This window comes from Palaemon carinicauda, chromosome 20, assembly GCF_036898095.1.
Source record: "Palaemon carinicauda isolate YSFRI2023 chromosome 20, ASM3689809v2, whole genome shotgun sequence".
Taxonomy (NCBI): Eukaryota; Metazoa; Arthropoda; class Malacostraca; order Decapoda; family Palaemonidae; genus Palaemon; species Palaemon carinicauda.
This window is the reverse complement of record NC_090744.1, coordinates 11,665,928-11,680,367: the sequence shown is the minus strand read 5'-3', so window position 1 is coordinate 11,680,367 and position 14,440 is coordinate 11,665,928. Positions and strand designations below refer to the sequence as shown.

At 34.7% G+C, this 14,440-nt stretch overlaps 1 long non-coding RNA gene across 1 annotated transcript; it reads right to left on the bottom strand.

The window, feature by feature from the left end:
• Positions 1 to 2,182: 2,182 nt before the first annotated feature.
• On the bottom strand, positions 2,183 to 5,463 carry LOC137659438 (uncharacterized). The gene is made up of 3 exons (XR_011047527.1): positions 5,196 to 5,463; positions 3,259 to 3,363; positions 2,183 to 2,844 (listed from the first exon to the last, which is right to left on the bottom strand). It is a non-coding gene; the product is annotated as an uncharacterized lncRNA (long non-coding RNA).
• Between the last annotated feature and the right edge of the window lie 8,977 nt (positions 5,464 to 14,440).

Below are 14,440 nucleotides of genomic sequence, written 5' to 3'. Positions count from 1 at the left end.
GCAGAGGAAGATACACAGCAGAGGAAGATACAAAGTAAAGAAAGGATTCAAAGAAGAGGATGCTTAGGAAGTCATGTGACAATAGGACCGGAGTTTACACATGGACCAGAAGTAGATTTACTGTAATGGGAATAAATTACATAATGATTTTGATAAAACTAGATACCTCATGATCAGATAATCGTTCAGCACCTGGCATTTCCTCATTGCAGTCACAGTTCGAAATAAATGACCATAATGCGTCGTCACCAGTTCAAAACTGACGATGCCTGGAAGCACCATACTTTGTGTGCGTATTAATTAGTTCCCTGTTCCCGATTTTCTTACAATTATTTTACGCATACTCTTTGTTTCTGATTTTACACACGAGTTAATGAATGTTTTAACCTCTACTCTGTTCACCTTCACACTAAATTGCTCATTATGTCCAATTGTTGCAGTACGTGCATCATAGTCTCTCGACACTAATTTACATACAACACAAGTGCTTGTCGTCGTTGTAACTATAATCCACATTTGACTTTCGAGCAAAAGGTTCCTCGGACAGGAAAAAGGTTGATAGTGGGACACGAGAAGCGACAGGTCATGTGTACTGCCTTACTATATTTCATGTTTCAGATTGCCTGGCCCCCTTAGCCAGGCACGGGCTCTTCACTTTGCAGCCAGTATATCATTTCAAGTGTCTCCCAGCAACTACATACCATGACTCCTCCCAAAGCCTGATGAGCTATAAGTCAATCATATATACTTCGAAAAACAGTTAGAAACCTAATAGATGGTTGCAGTTTCTCTAATTATGACTCCACACCAAGCCGTTTTTGTATAGCAGGGCCTAGAGGCAATACGTCAAATATGCCAGGCGCTAGTACCTTACCTCCAGTTCATTTTGGAAGCTACACAATTTATTGTAGATTACCTTTCAGTAAGTGTCTTCGCCACTCTCAACACATACCACAAATCGAGGGGTGGGAGGACGCCCTCCTGGAAAAATCCCCCACCCTGTTTAAAACAGGAAAACCAATCGAAAACTAAACCAAGCTTTGCTGGTGGTTAACGACCATCCATAAGTAACTTCAATACACAGTTCCTTTAATTTTTAATCTATGCAACAGTCATGAAACTTCCAAATGTGACAAGTTCCAGACACCTTCCTATTGGCTTTTATACATCAAATCATTTTGGTTACACGCACCAAGATTAAAGTTAAGACTTACAATAGTTACCGTACTATACTGGCCCCCACATCTCACTACATTAACAGTACTCAGTCTACTACTTAATCCTTATACACCATCAAACTGAACTTCTGTGGCAGAGCCTGCAGACAGTCTGAAAAGGTCACAGTATGCAGGTAGAGATCGACCTTGTGAACAGTGGTCTATTAAACTTTACGTGGTATTAGGTATGCCAGAAAAATTTTATTTCCCAAACAGTGGGGAAAATTCTCAACCAGCTTCTCACAATCATTTGAGATGGAAATAGTAAAATTCGATAGGCCTTAATTTCCCAAACAAGGGGGAAAAATTCTTTACCACTTTCAAATTTTTTTTGGAGAAAATTTCAATACTTTTACTACTAAATTTTAGGGTCTCCTTTAATGCTTAATGTAAAGCTTAGCCAGCATGTTTAAAGCTTGCACTACATATTTTCCTTCATTCTTAGAATAAATTTCTTGGAATAAATTTCCCAAAAGGATAAGTAAATACACTAGAAACTTCCAAACACCAGAGTTTAGTTTAATCTTAAGCAACCATGTCAGAAATTTACAAATCTAAAAATACCAATGGAATTGCAAACAATTTGATTCGAAAATATTTATCTTGAAACTTTTAAAAGTTCAAATATGCATATAGGCAGAATTAGACTTTTCCTACAGTAGACAAATGCTACATTAAAATAACCATAACCTTCATGTACCAAACAAACTCCACAATATATTAATACTTAATAGCTTTTACTTAAATCCAACGAACAGTTACGGCATGCCTCCCCTAAAGTAGAAAATATCAAAACTTTCCAAAATTCATTGCTTTTAGATCTGAACTTTAATTTACAGTTTCAACTGTAAAAACAGTATTGAAAAAGTAAAGACTGATCCATACAGATTTTAATTTCGGCATTGAGAAAAGACATTGAAGGTGGAAATACATGAAATTGCACAACTATATAAAACTTAAAACTTTAGTATTGAGAAAATTATGCAGATCGAATCTTTTCTTAAACAGCATTGAAACATTACTCAGATTGGAAATAAGAATATGGCATTACAGTTTGACAAATAACTTTCAATCTTATGTAAAAGAAAAATAAATTAAAACTTGTAACATTCGCTACACTTCCAAATTTACTATATATTTTTGAAAATTTCGTAGATTCAACTTAGGCTCTAGCAAAAAATTTTAAGTGAAACAAATTCTAATTTAAAAGCACAAATGAAACAGATTTAAATCACAAAGTCTGGTCGATTACGGGCCGCCCTGTCCTGGTTGAATCTTCAACCACTAGAAGACCCAGGAATATGGTTGATACGGTCGATATAGGGCGTCCAATGGCAAGAACCCGTGTCAGCGTACTGTCCTGGTGAAATCCTCAACCATTTGCAGACTCAAATAATTCTCATACAATTCCATATTTGAGAAGCAGTACTTTGAAGCATTCAAGTCATTTGCCTGGTCCATTGTGGGTAAAGTGGGTAAAATGTCTCAAGTCTGAAGGAATTCAAGGTTGAAAAAAATACTTTCGTGCTCTAGTTCGTATTCCACAGAATCCTTGATATATAACATTGACTGGTATGTGACCAGATGGATAAGTTTCACTATCATACGCTGCTATACCAATTGATATCTGAAAGAAAAATATTTTAATATTTAGGCAAAATATAAAATGCAAAGTTTTAATGGTCACCAATCATTCAAATAAAACTAGTCAACTTTAAACTAGGTAAAGTTATTGCAAGTTATAAGTCATAAAATAGAATAACTAATTTTAAACAAAGTAAACTCATCACTACTTTGTTGGAACATGGTCAAAAATAAAATGAGCTAACTTTAAAGTAAAATTATTACAAACCACAGCCATAGAAATAAAATTTCAGTCCAAATAAAATCACAAAGTCATACCAGTCAAATATAAAACTAGTTAACCTTGAACTTCGTAAAATCATGACAAATGTTAAGATTTCAAAAAATGTGAATATATTGGATATGTAAAAATGATATGTAAAAAAAGGGGATTTTGGAGAGTTAAGTGAATTCTTACCATTGATTTCGAATTACATTTGCTAGGAAGCGATGATTTTGAAAATTTGACAGGATGCATTCAGCGTTTTCAGCAGAAGAGCAGGATTCCTAGTACATCCAGCGTCTGAAAGGTTTCAACATAATTAATAAAGAAAAAGTTTAAGAGACTGAAGACTGATTTTGAAATCAGTTTAAATAAAAGAAAAGATCTGGTCTTTACCAATTGTAAAAAAAAAAAAAAAAAGTTTCATTCGCTGGTTTAGGATTCGCTGCCAATAGAAAACAGAATTAAATATTTGCGTGGTGTTAGTCAATCTCTTCTATCAGCATTGATTGATTGATAACAAAGTACCTTTAAAACTTTTACCCAAGATCTCTTACGACTTAGCAATTGAATGTACTAAAACATCAACACTTTATGGTAACGTTAAATCCTAACTTATGATAGTAACGTTCAAAACTTTCAATCTAATTAAATCTCATTTGGTAGACTTATATGAACTAGAGAATCAATTGAAAAGATAAGTTAATCTATAATGATTAAGAAACTACATGAAATTTTACACCAGACGTTATAAGTACTAATTTTCTAGGATTAAAAGAGTCTAGATTTCATAGACAGTCTCAAAATAATTAAATTTTAAAACATTACGCTTATAAATTTTAATACTAAGATTCAGTAAATACTGTTCATGAATAAGAACCAGTCAGTATTTTCATTCACAAAATAATTCATTCATTGTCGTCATTGTACACTAAATTAAATTAATTTCTCTAAGAGTATACTGTTCTTACCCGTATTTTAGTAAAATGAATGTGAACGTAACTTTACCTACATTATCTTTCACGGGTTGGTGACCGTAATATCACTCTTAACGCCAATAAGTCAGTTTTTAAAACTAAATCCTGCAACATTTAATCCAGAATTTTTAACGGCAAACTTAACAGTGTAGGCTACATAAGCAGTAATCAGGAACAAATAGCTTTTAGTAAAACCAGATTTTCAATGGACCAATCTTTACCGTAAAAGTAAATTCATGCTTCCAAACCAATATACGATACCCTACTAACAAAATTCTTATGTTCCTTTTAACTGGGAAATTCAATAGATTCGAAATTATTTATTTCCCATTTAAAAAATAAACTTCAGATTACTTCATATAAATGAACAGAAAAGTAATGAACGGGTCGAAGTGATATTTGTTTAACAAAATTTACTTAAATAAGAATTAAACGTAAGACTAAAAAACTTCGAATGTAAACAGAATTAAAGTTATCGCAATATACGGTAAACAGTCTATTCATCGAATTAAGTGTTTGAAAATAACTGAGATTTTACTCCATAAGAGGCTTTTCTAAACTTTCAATAACTATGAACCTTAAACAATGCAACAGATAGCAATTAATAGTTTCGTAGCTTTGTTGTGCAGGAAATTAAACTAGCAAGACGGGCCAAACTTTATAGTTAATTGGTGTACCTCTAAACACTAACTTCAAAAAACCGACACCACTCCATTGCTAAAATCAATCTGATTCATCAATCACTTAAATTTGCTCTAAAAATCTGTAAAAGTCTTTGAATAAAAGTTACCTGGCCGTTTGAAACTGATATAACGACGTAAAGGCTTGATACAAAGGTTATCAAACCGTAAAAGTTAATAATGTAGGATAAATATGGTCACATGTACTTTACTGAAATACGGTTGAGAGCATTATATTTATATGGAGAACTTCAGATTAAAATTACGGGTTTCTTTATTGCCGTGCAAGCTACAGTAACAAAAAGTAGCCTTTGAAAAAAAAAAGAACAGTAGTAATAAAATCAGCAGTTACACCCATTGTTTAAAGATTTGGTTTTAAGGAAAAGGACACTTGGGTAAACCTTCTATATTAAACGCACAAAATTATCCACTAACTTAGCGAAAACTAAACTACGATTATAAGATTAAAACTTACAATTTTAGGAAAGCATGGCAATATTTACACACTTTGATGGTTGACAGGAACATTTAACACATTGAAATTTTCACAGACTTAACTGGCGAAAATGGTCATATTACCAGAGAGAATATACAATCTATCCAGTTCATGGTGTGTGAAAAGTAGCCTGTAGAATTAACAATATACTCGCATAACGTTCACATATTCACTATCTAATTATCACAGAACTTAGCTGGCCTTTAACACTTTAAGAAAGCACACTTGAAATCTATATGAATACCACTTTTAAGACTAAATCCACTGTAACCTAAACAGAAAAAAAAGTAACTTCACGAACGTTGACTTGACATATCAAGGATGACAAAACCAAGAATAGTTTCTTTGGTGTCCTTGTAGAAGCAGTGGCGCCATCTGTGTCTAAATTTCAGAATTGCTAGTCTTTGAAAAAAGAATAATTAAGACTCATTTCAAGCAACAACCAAAAACCTTAATTTTCCCGCATTTAAAATTACATGAAACTAGTATAAAAACAATCAAATTTATAACCTTTATCAGGCCTATGATTGCCATAATTATATAAATCAACGGTGGATGAGTCGTAATTTTTAAGAGCTGACATTTATGGGAAATTATGACGTCACCTTGCAAAAAAAACGTCTCTCTGGTATAATTTCTGTAAAGAACTTTCAGAACATGACTGGAATAACACCAGCATGTCGGGTGACATCATAAAGAAGTTCGCTTCACGCGGACAAACTTCTTTACATAATTTAAGGAAGTTTGGCATTATACATTTGAGATGAACTTTACGTGAGCTGGCTAAAATTAGCTTTAAGGGGTCGCGCCTTTCCTACGAGAGAGAGAGAGAGAGAGAGAGAGAGAGAGAGAGAGAGAGAGAGAGAGAGAGAGAGAGTTTAAACCAAGTATTCGTATAAAGCAATAAATATTATCGTATATATATATATATATATATATATATATATATATATATATATATATATATATATATATATATATAACTGTACATAGCACACACACACACACACACACACACACATATATATATATATATATATATATATATATATATATATATATATATAAATGGCCAAAGAATTTATGAACACACATATAGCCTATATACAGTAAATACCAATACATATATAATCACCAAGAACTGTGTTTTCGCACTTTGTAGTTCATGTCTCCCAGAGAGAGAGAGAGAGAGAGAGAGAGAGAGAGAGAGAGAGAGAGAGAGAGAGAGAGAGAGATTTAACACCTCAGAAGCACTTAGCGAAAGAACAGTCAAAGAAGTTCTCGTCTCCAACTCTAATCGTTTGATTTAATTTGACGTCGGATTCGTTTTAACATTCAGATTTAAGTCTGTAAATCATAGCTTTTTATTAGTAACTTTTGCTTTATTTTAGTGTATGTCTAACTTAATTGATTCGAATATGGCTATTCTATTCTTAAAACTGCAAAACATTCACAATGATAACTACTTATGCAGAGTCGAAGTTAGAATTTAAGACATTCGAACACCAAATACGTCTACTGCGCGATTAGAATAAAGTGAATGAATCTGATATGTAAAACTATGCCTACGCCTTTATTTTCTATGTAGGTTTTCTCTATTGTTTGAATAATTTTGGCTTAATTACCTGAGAAGATAATTATCTTTTCTTGCAGTTAGTCTTTTGAAATGGGATAGTACTAACATCTACGGTCCGTTGCAAGGAGCATCTTGGTATGGTGAATGTGCGTGCGTGTGTTTGTGCAAGGCTAATACCTTTAACATTCAGATTTCTAGACGTTAATAAGTCGATTTGAAGATAAATATATTTGAAAATTTGCACTTCATAATGTAGGGGAAATAGCATAGATAATGTAATGAAAATAACAATAAATAACGCATTATAATAAAAAAACTAATTGATATTTCTAAACATAAATGATTCGAGTGACAGATGAGCAGCGTTGCCAAATTTCCTCCTAACATCATTATTTCCCTTACTAATATTGATACTGCATTAGACATTCTATTTACATTTGGCAGCAAGCAAGGCTAATCAAAATTTAGTGTTAGCATTGTAGGAAATATATATAATATGATAAGCTCTCTCTCTCTCTCTCTCTCTCTCTCTCTCTCTCTCTCTCTCTCTCTCTCTCTCTCTCTCTCTCTCTCAAATTTGATATCTCTTTTCCTCTTATTCCTTTATTCTATAAAGCCAATATCCATTGCCTATGGGTACATATGAAACGTAATTGAGTGTGGTCGTGCATGGATATAGAGACGCAAATCTAAGAGAGAGAGAGAGAGAGAGAGAGAGAGAGAGAGAGAGAGAGAGAGAGAGAATAAGTTCGAGTGTAATCCTACGCAATAGACCAAAGTCCATGTGATTAGCTATCTGATCTTCATTATAACGCAAGGTAGCTTCCCCCATCGGCCTCTGCTGTAATATCGAAAGTATTAATAATGGAATAAGTTTAATCTACAAAATAGAATAAAATAGGAAACAGTGTGTTTCATTAGAGCCATTTTACGAGTAATTCTACTGATCTCAGTTTCATTAGACCTACATCCATCTTTCTCCAACAATCCTCAACATAATTTGATCTAATATTATTCCAACAAATTTCTCCAACATTCTATCAGTTCTCTCACAATCTGCCTCCAACAGTCAATCTCCAACAATCTTTCGTCAGTCTCGCCAAGTCCTCCAACACTCCCACAATTTCAAAACTGGATCTCCCACAGTCTTCCTCCAACACCTAACACACACACACACTCTCTCTCTCTCTATCTCTGCTGTCTAACCTCTTGGATTCTTATTTCATGTCTATATCTGGGTTGTCCAAATATGTTCATATTTATTAATAAATACCAATTAATAGTTATGAATAATAACATAATTACAATAATGAAGATATTCAGAAGATAAATGCGTCTACAAACAATATATATATATAGAGAGAGAGAGAGAGAGAGAGAGAGAGAGAGAGAGAGAGAGAGAGAGAGAGAGTGTGTGTGTGTATTCTCTAAATATTGTAAATAATAATGTCTCAGAGATATTGCGAATTCCGTTACCGGAATAGGATGGATTGGAAAGCCATAATTATTAGGTTCTGCTGACGGAAGAATTTTCGTATAGAATTTGACTCGTCTCCCCAACTGTCTCGTCCGGTTACACATAATATCCACGCTCATATTATAAACTTCTCTCTCTCTCTCTCTCTCTCTCTCTCTCTCTCTCTCTCTCTCTCTCTCTCTCTACTTGAACCAAATGACAGGAAAATCGGTCCTTAGATCTTTTATTTCTACATTTACTAATAGGAAATATGGATAAGATATGAATGAATGATTAAATTGATATACATAACCATCTTGAATAACATGTATTGGAATATTTAGTTTCAGGACTACATATTGCAGGAGTGAATAGGCCTATGCTATTAGACGTTCTCTTTAACTTTTAGAGTGACGGAAAGGTTAATTAAAACTACTCAATGAATTACAATAAAGGTAATACACAGAAGGAGATTAATTATAATATATATGAGAGAGAGAGAGAGAGAGAGAGAGAGAGAGAGAGAGAGAGAGAGAGAGAGAGAGAGAGAGAATATTACCAAGAACAAGTTACATGACTTCTTGTCTCTGAATTAAAATGTTCTATTTCTTCTTCCTTTTTAAATTCGTATTTGTTGTTTAAAGTAAGAATTCTCGTAATTGCAAAAATAAAAGGTTTAACTTTTGGAAAACCATATCCAGGATCAGGTGCAGGTTAGGATAATTCGATGATAGTGATGTGTGATAACTTTTATATATATACAATAACAAAATGTATTCATAATCATCATCTTTAACAGTGAAGGATTGTGGTTTCTATCCTATAATTCTTTCTACTGGAGTCATGCATTCATTGTCTTTAAAAGAGAGAGAGAGAGAGAGAGAGAGAGAGAGAGAGAGAGAGAGAGAGAGAGAGGAGAGAGAGAGAGATTTCGTGCCAACTTCAAATGGAATAGAGAAGGCCAAAGCCAATGTCTCCATCTTGTCCCACAATGTCACCTGCTTTTTCCTGGCCTGGGCTACATACGGACTTGAGGCTGCATGTCTGTTAGCCCTCGGCCTTAAATTAAAGGTAATAATGATGACACAGAGAGAGAGAGAGAGAGAGAGAGAGAGAGAGAGAGAGAGAGAGAGAGAGAGAGAGAGATTTTTATAGACTAAAGTCCCACCGTGATTGTTCGACATTCGGCCTGGTCTAAATCTAAACGAAGTAAAATGAGAAAATTTAATCACAATGAAACGCCATATTTAAATGAGGTGTTTCCCAGAAGGTTTCGTTCAAATATCTAATCGTTTGATCGTGAAACTTCCGAGATGTTTTCTTATGCTAATATGATATCATTTTTCATTTTCTTCCTCTTATTACTTAATATCACATTCTAATCATTTATCTTTCTAACTACAGAAGAGGTTCGTTCGTTCGTTGGTTTTAGATCGTCTTGCCTTATGCATGACACGGGCTCTTGCGTTGGTAGCCCGTAAGCGAATAGTAATAATGAAACAACGAATGTACTTTGAATGAGGGGAATCGAACAAGGGTAAAGGATTCTGATAAATCTAAGGCTTGAATAGGACAAAGGTTAGTAATATTATGCAAAGGATAATTAACATTGAGTTTAATTAAAAGAGTGTTTTGAAGAGCGCTAAGCGGTTCTGGTAGTAATTTGGGATGGTGGCAAGTTTGAGCGAACCTGTTTATCCTGGTTCAGAAGCCTGGAGTTGGGTCTCCAGGTCAGGTGACCTCTGCAGAGCAGGTGTCTTGGTCAAATTGCTCTCATGGTGACACACGTATATGCTGACTGGACGCTCTGGCTGTCACCGGTAATGTGTGTGTGAGGGTGTGACGGTCTAAGGGGAACACTTGAACGGGATCAGAAGTAGGAGATCGTGGGAAGGAAGGAAAAGCGATTGAGTCAGAGAAAGAGGAATTGGGGCGTAGACTGTCCCAAGCAAAAGCTTAAGCAGGAGAGAGAGAGAGAGAGAGAGAGAGAGAGAGAGGGGGGGGGCAACGAAAAGTCAGAGGGAAATCGTATGAGAAAAAGACCGAATTTGTTTTATAAAGTAAAAGCTTAAGATTTAAGATTAGTGATAGATTGAGGTTAGCTTAAGCATAAGAGAAGGCTAACAAGAAGAAGGTTGTCATTCGTAAGAGAGAATTATAGTAAACTCCGTCGTAGAAATATCTAAGATGAAGGAGGAGGAGGGTGGAAGAGAGCGCGGGAGAAAAACGCAGGAATGGTGCTATAGGATATCATCATCATCATCTCCTCCTACGCCTATTGACACAAAGGGCTTAAGTTAGATTTCGCCTGTAGTCTCTATCTCGAGGTTTTAATTCAATACTTCCTCCATTCATCATCTTCTAATTCGCGCTTCAAAGCCCTCAGCCATGTAGGTCTGGGTCTTCCAACTCTTCTAGTGCGTTGTGGAGTCCCAGTTAAACGTTTGGTGAACTAATCTCTCTTGGGGAGTGCGAAGAGCATGGCCAAACCATCTCCATCTATCCCTCATCATGATCTCATTCACATATGGCACTCGAAAGTAATCTCTCTTATAGTTTCATTTCTAATCCTGTCCTGCCATTCAACTCCTAAGATCCTTCTAGGGTCTTTGTTCTCAAATCTACTAAATCACTTGGATAATGTTTCATTGTCATACCATGACTAATGTCCATACAGTAACCACCGATCTCACCAAACTTATATTAAGTAATGAAGTAATGAACAGGGCCACATAGCCAAAACTCATCAATCAATACATCTACGTTGAACAAATAAAAATGTCAATTTTGAAAATTCAAAATGGCCTACACACACACACACACACACCGAAAACGTTGGTCTACACTTAATATCTCTTTTAAAACCTATTACAGGTTATACATAATGAATCCAAAATTATGCAATATGTGTAATGTATCATAATTGGTATCACAATAAAACAGGACATTTACACGTTCAACAAATAAGTACAGATTGACCTCTGAAATTGAAACGCCATCAACCGTTACCACAGACGCATGGCCATGCAACTTCCCGCCAATTTCCTAGACTATATTTGGTCACTCCAACTTTCTCTCTTTGGTTAAATTATATTTATTCACATTTGCTGCTTCTATATATATATATATATATATATATATATATATATATATATATATATATATATAGATAGATAGATAGATAGATAGATAGATAGGTATATGTTTAAATAATGAGCAAAATGTTAAACTACTATTATAATAAATAAGCATCTTTTGCGACTACTACAAAATATCATGTGAAATATGTAATTCTAAAATATGAATAAATGTATATATATGATTACGTGATATTGTATGTGGTAATAGGCTATATATTCTATCAGTTTTTTTTTTTTTTTTTTTTTTTTTTTTTTTTTTTTTTTTTTTTTTTTTTTTGTGAATGACGTTATGCCAAAACTATTGAAGCTATTCAAAGGAAACTTGGTGGACCTGTGGGGTATGTGACCCAAGGACAAATCCATTAGATTTTGAAGAAAATACATCGAAGTACAATTTTGCTTTGGAGTTCAGAGCAAAATAAGACTACTGCTTGGCGTGGAGAAGACACAATTGCTTTCTACTGAGTGCCTCTCTAGTTTCAGCTTTAGTGTTTATAGTCCAATGCAATATAAATGATCGCTTATTCTATCAGAATTAAGATGAAATTAGTTTTAGAGATAAAACCTGAATGGAAATCTTATTCCATAATCAAGCACATTCGTCAACTTCATGGTTGAATATGTGTGAGTGAGGAGGAGAGATGACAACTCGCTAACTTCGGTTCACTGGAATAGCTGGAACGATTGTACGATAGTTTATACATGAAAAATTTATTTTAATGCCGTTAATGATCTTAATATATTTTGAATATTACCTCTCTTGTAGTTTATCAATTTCATTGGGCTATTTTTCCCTGTTGGGGCCTTTGAGCTTATAGCTTCCTGGTTCTCCAACTAGGGTTGTAGCTTAGCTAGTAATAATGATATTAAGTGCAGGATAACGTTTTTTGGTGTATTTCTATTTATTTCTCAGATTTAAGCAAAAGTGGTAAGAATTTCTTCAGTCAAATCTGTGTTAGAGAGAGAGAGAGAGAGAGGAGAGAGGAGAGAGAGAGAGAGAGAGAGAGAGAGAGAGAGAGAGAGGAGAGAGAGGAATAAGCTTTAACATTTCGATCTCTGTACACCCCCACGTATATTGAAGCATCATTTCTTAAGACTTAGGGAACATAATAACAGATAGACCGATCTCTCTCTCTCTCTCTCATCATATAGTTTAGAGAAGGGTGTGATAAATGGGAAGCAGTTTGGACGCAATCATAAAAATTTAGATATGCTATATATATTATCTCTCGTGGCCATCTTACATCTGTGTGTATCTCTCGTGGGCTTCCTGCATTCTCTCTCTCCTCTCTCTCTCTCTCTCTCTCTCTCTCTCTCTCTCTCTCTCAATGATACTAAACTAGGCATAAATTCTGTGAGCTCAGAAGATGTAGATGCCTTACAAGAAGATCTAATGAAGTTACGAGAATAGCCCTAAATAAGGAAAATATTTTCCAACTCTGGGATATGCAAAATCATGGACATAGTTTATAGTAACCCACAATCAGATGACTCACTGCTGGGTAATGAAATAGAAAGTGTGGACCAGGAGGAAGATCTCGGTATTATTATCAGCAAGGATTGTTAGTTCACCAAGCAGAGCCTAAAAGCTGAAAAGAAAACACAAAACATAATAGGTCACATAAAGAGACAATTCAAATAGAGTCCTTTCAATGACGTCACTGGGAATCGCCGGCGGCCATGCTGGAGGACATACAAAGCGAAAACATAGCGGCTGCTACAGCGAATATGGACAATGAGAGCGACTTTGTCAAACAATTGTCGGGTGATGATAAGCGTTTTTACAAGCAGAAACTCGATCTAGTTGATGGCCTAGATCCATACCAGATGCAGAATTCACTCAACTTATGGCACATGCAATTCAGATGCTTTTTAAACTTACAAAGGCAGAACATGAGTGGGCATACACTTCCATTGAATAATCTGCTTCCAGAATTTGTTGTTTTTCCCTTTAATGCTTTTAAGTCCAAAATTAGATAAACACTGGGCCAATGAAGAGAGTGTTTATAATTATAAAGCTAATATTGATAATTTAGCCTAACCTTGTGTATTATAATTTTTGATTGTCAAAATGTATGTAAAAGTTTTGCATTATAATGTCAAATCTTTATCAGTTCATGCCTAACCATTGTGTTTGTGTTTGGTTACAAATGCTATAATTTTTTATATACATATAAACATATGATGGACAAACTCTATTGTAATGCTCTTGGATGATCGTTTTGCCTCCTTGCAATTAAATGCGCAAGTTTAATTATTTTTTCGATGTTTCATATATAAGCTGAAGACCCCTTCGGGTTAAACCAGCTTTCAGATATTATCATTATTATTATTATTATTATTATTATTATTATTATTATTATTATTATTATTTATAATCAATGTTTATTCATCACATAGGCCTGTATGTCTGCACAATTTAATACACAAATTAAGATAAATATAAATATACACTTAATTATATATAGGCATGAGCACCTTGACGAAATAGAGACCTAGGTAAGTAGCCTTTGTTAATATAGCCAATATGGGCGCTTTTAATTTTTGTTTTGAAAATCTGAGATGCCCCTTTTGATGTTTAAAAATTGAGATGCCCCCTCCCCCACACACACTACACACTGAACTGACGATGATACTTGTGAAGTCACCCATGCGATCAGATATAGCATGTTTACACAGGAATAATGATTATTTTAGGGCCTAGCCGAGACTGACTACTCACTACCCTGGGCAGGATTCACGTAGATCAGCCCGTGATATTCTGGTCAACCACAAGTCACGTCTGAGCTTGGATAATTGTTCTGTATCTTTGTCCTGATTCTGAATAACTGCCGGTATGCGGTAGAAACTCTTGTCATCTCTTTGTCCTCGATTCCCACAACCAACAATAGCGCAAAAACTGGGCATTGTGTGAATGTGAATGTGATGAAATGGCTAACTATTCAACAGTTCAACCACAGCTATTCACTGAATGCGTCTTTGTATGTCCTCCAAGATGGCGGACCGGAAGTTTGATGACGTATAATGAAAGGACTCTATACAGAGACAAAGA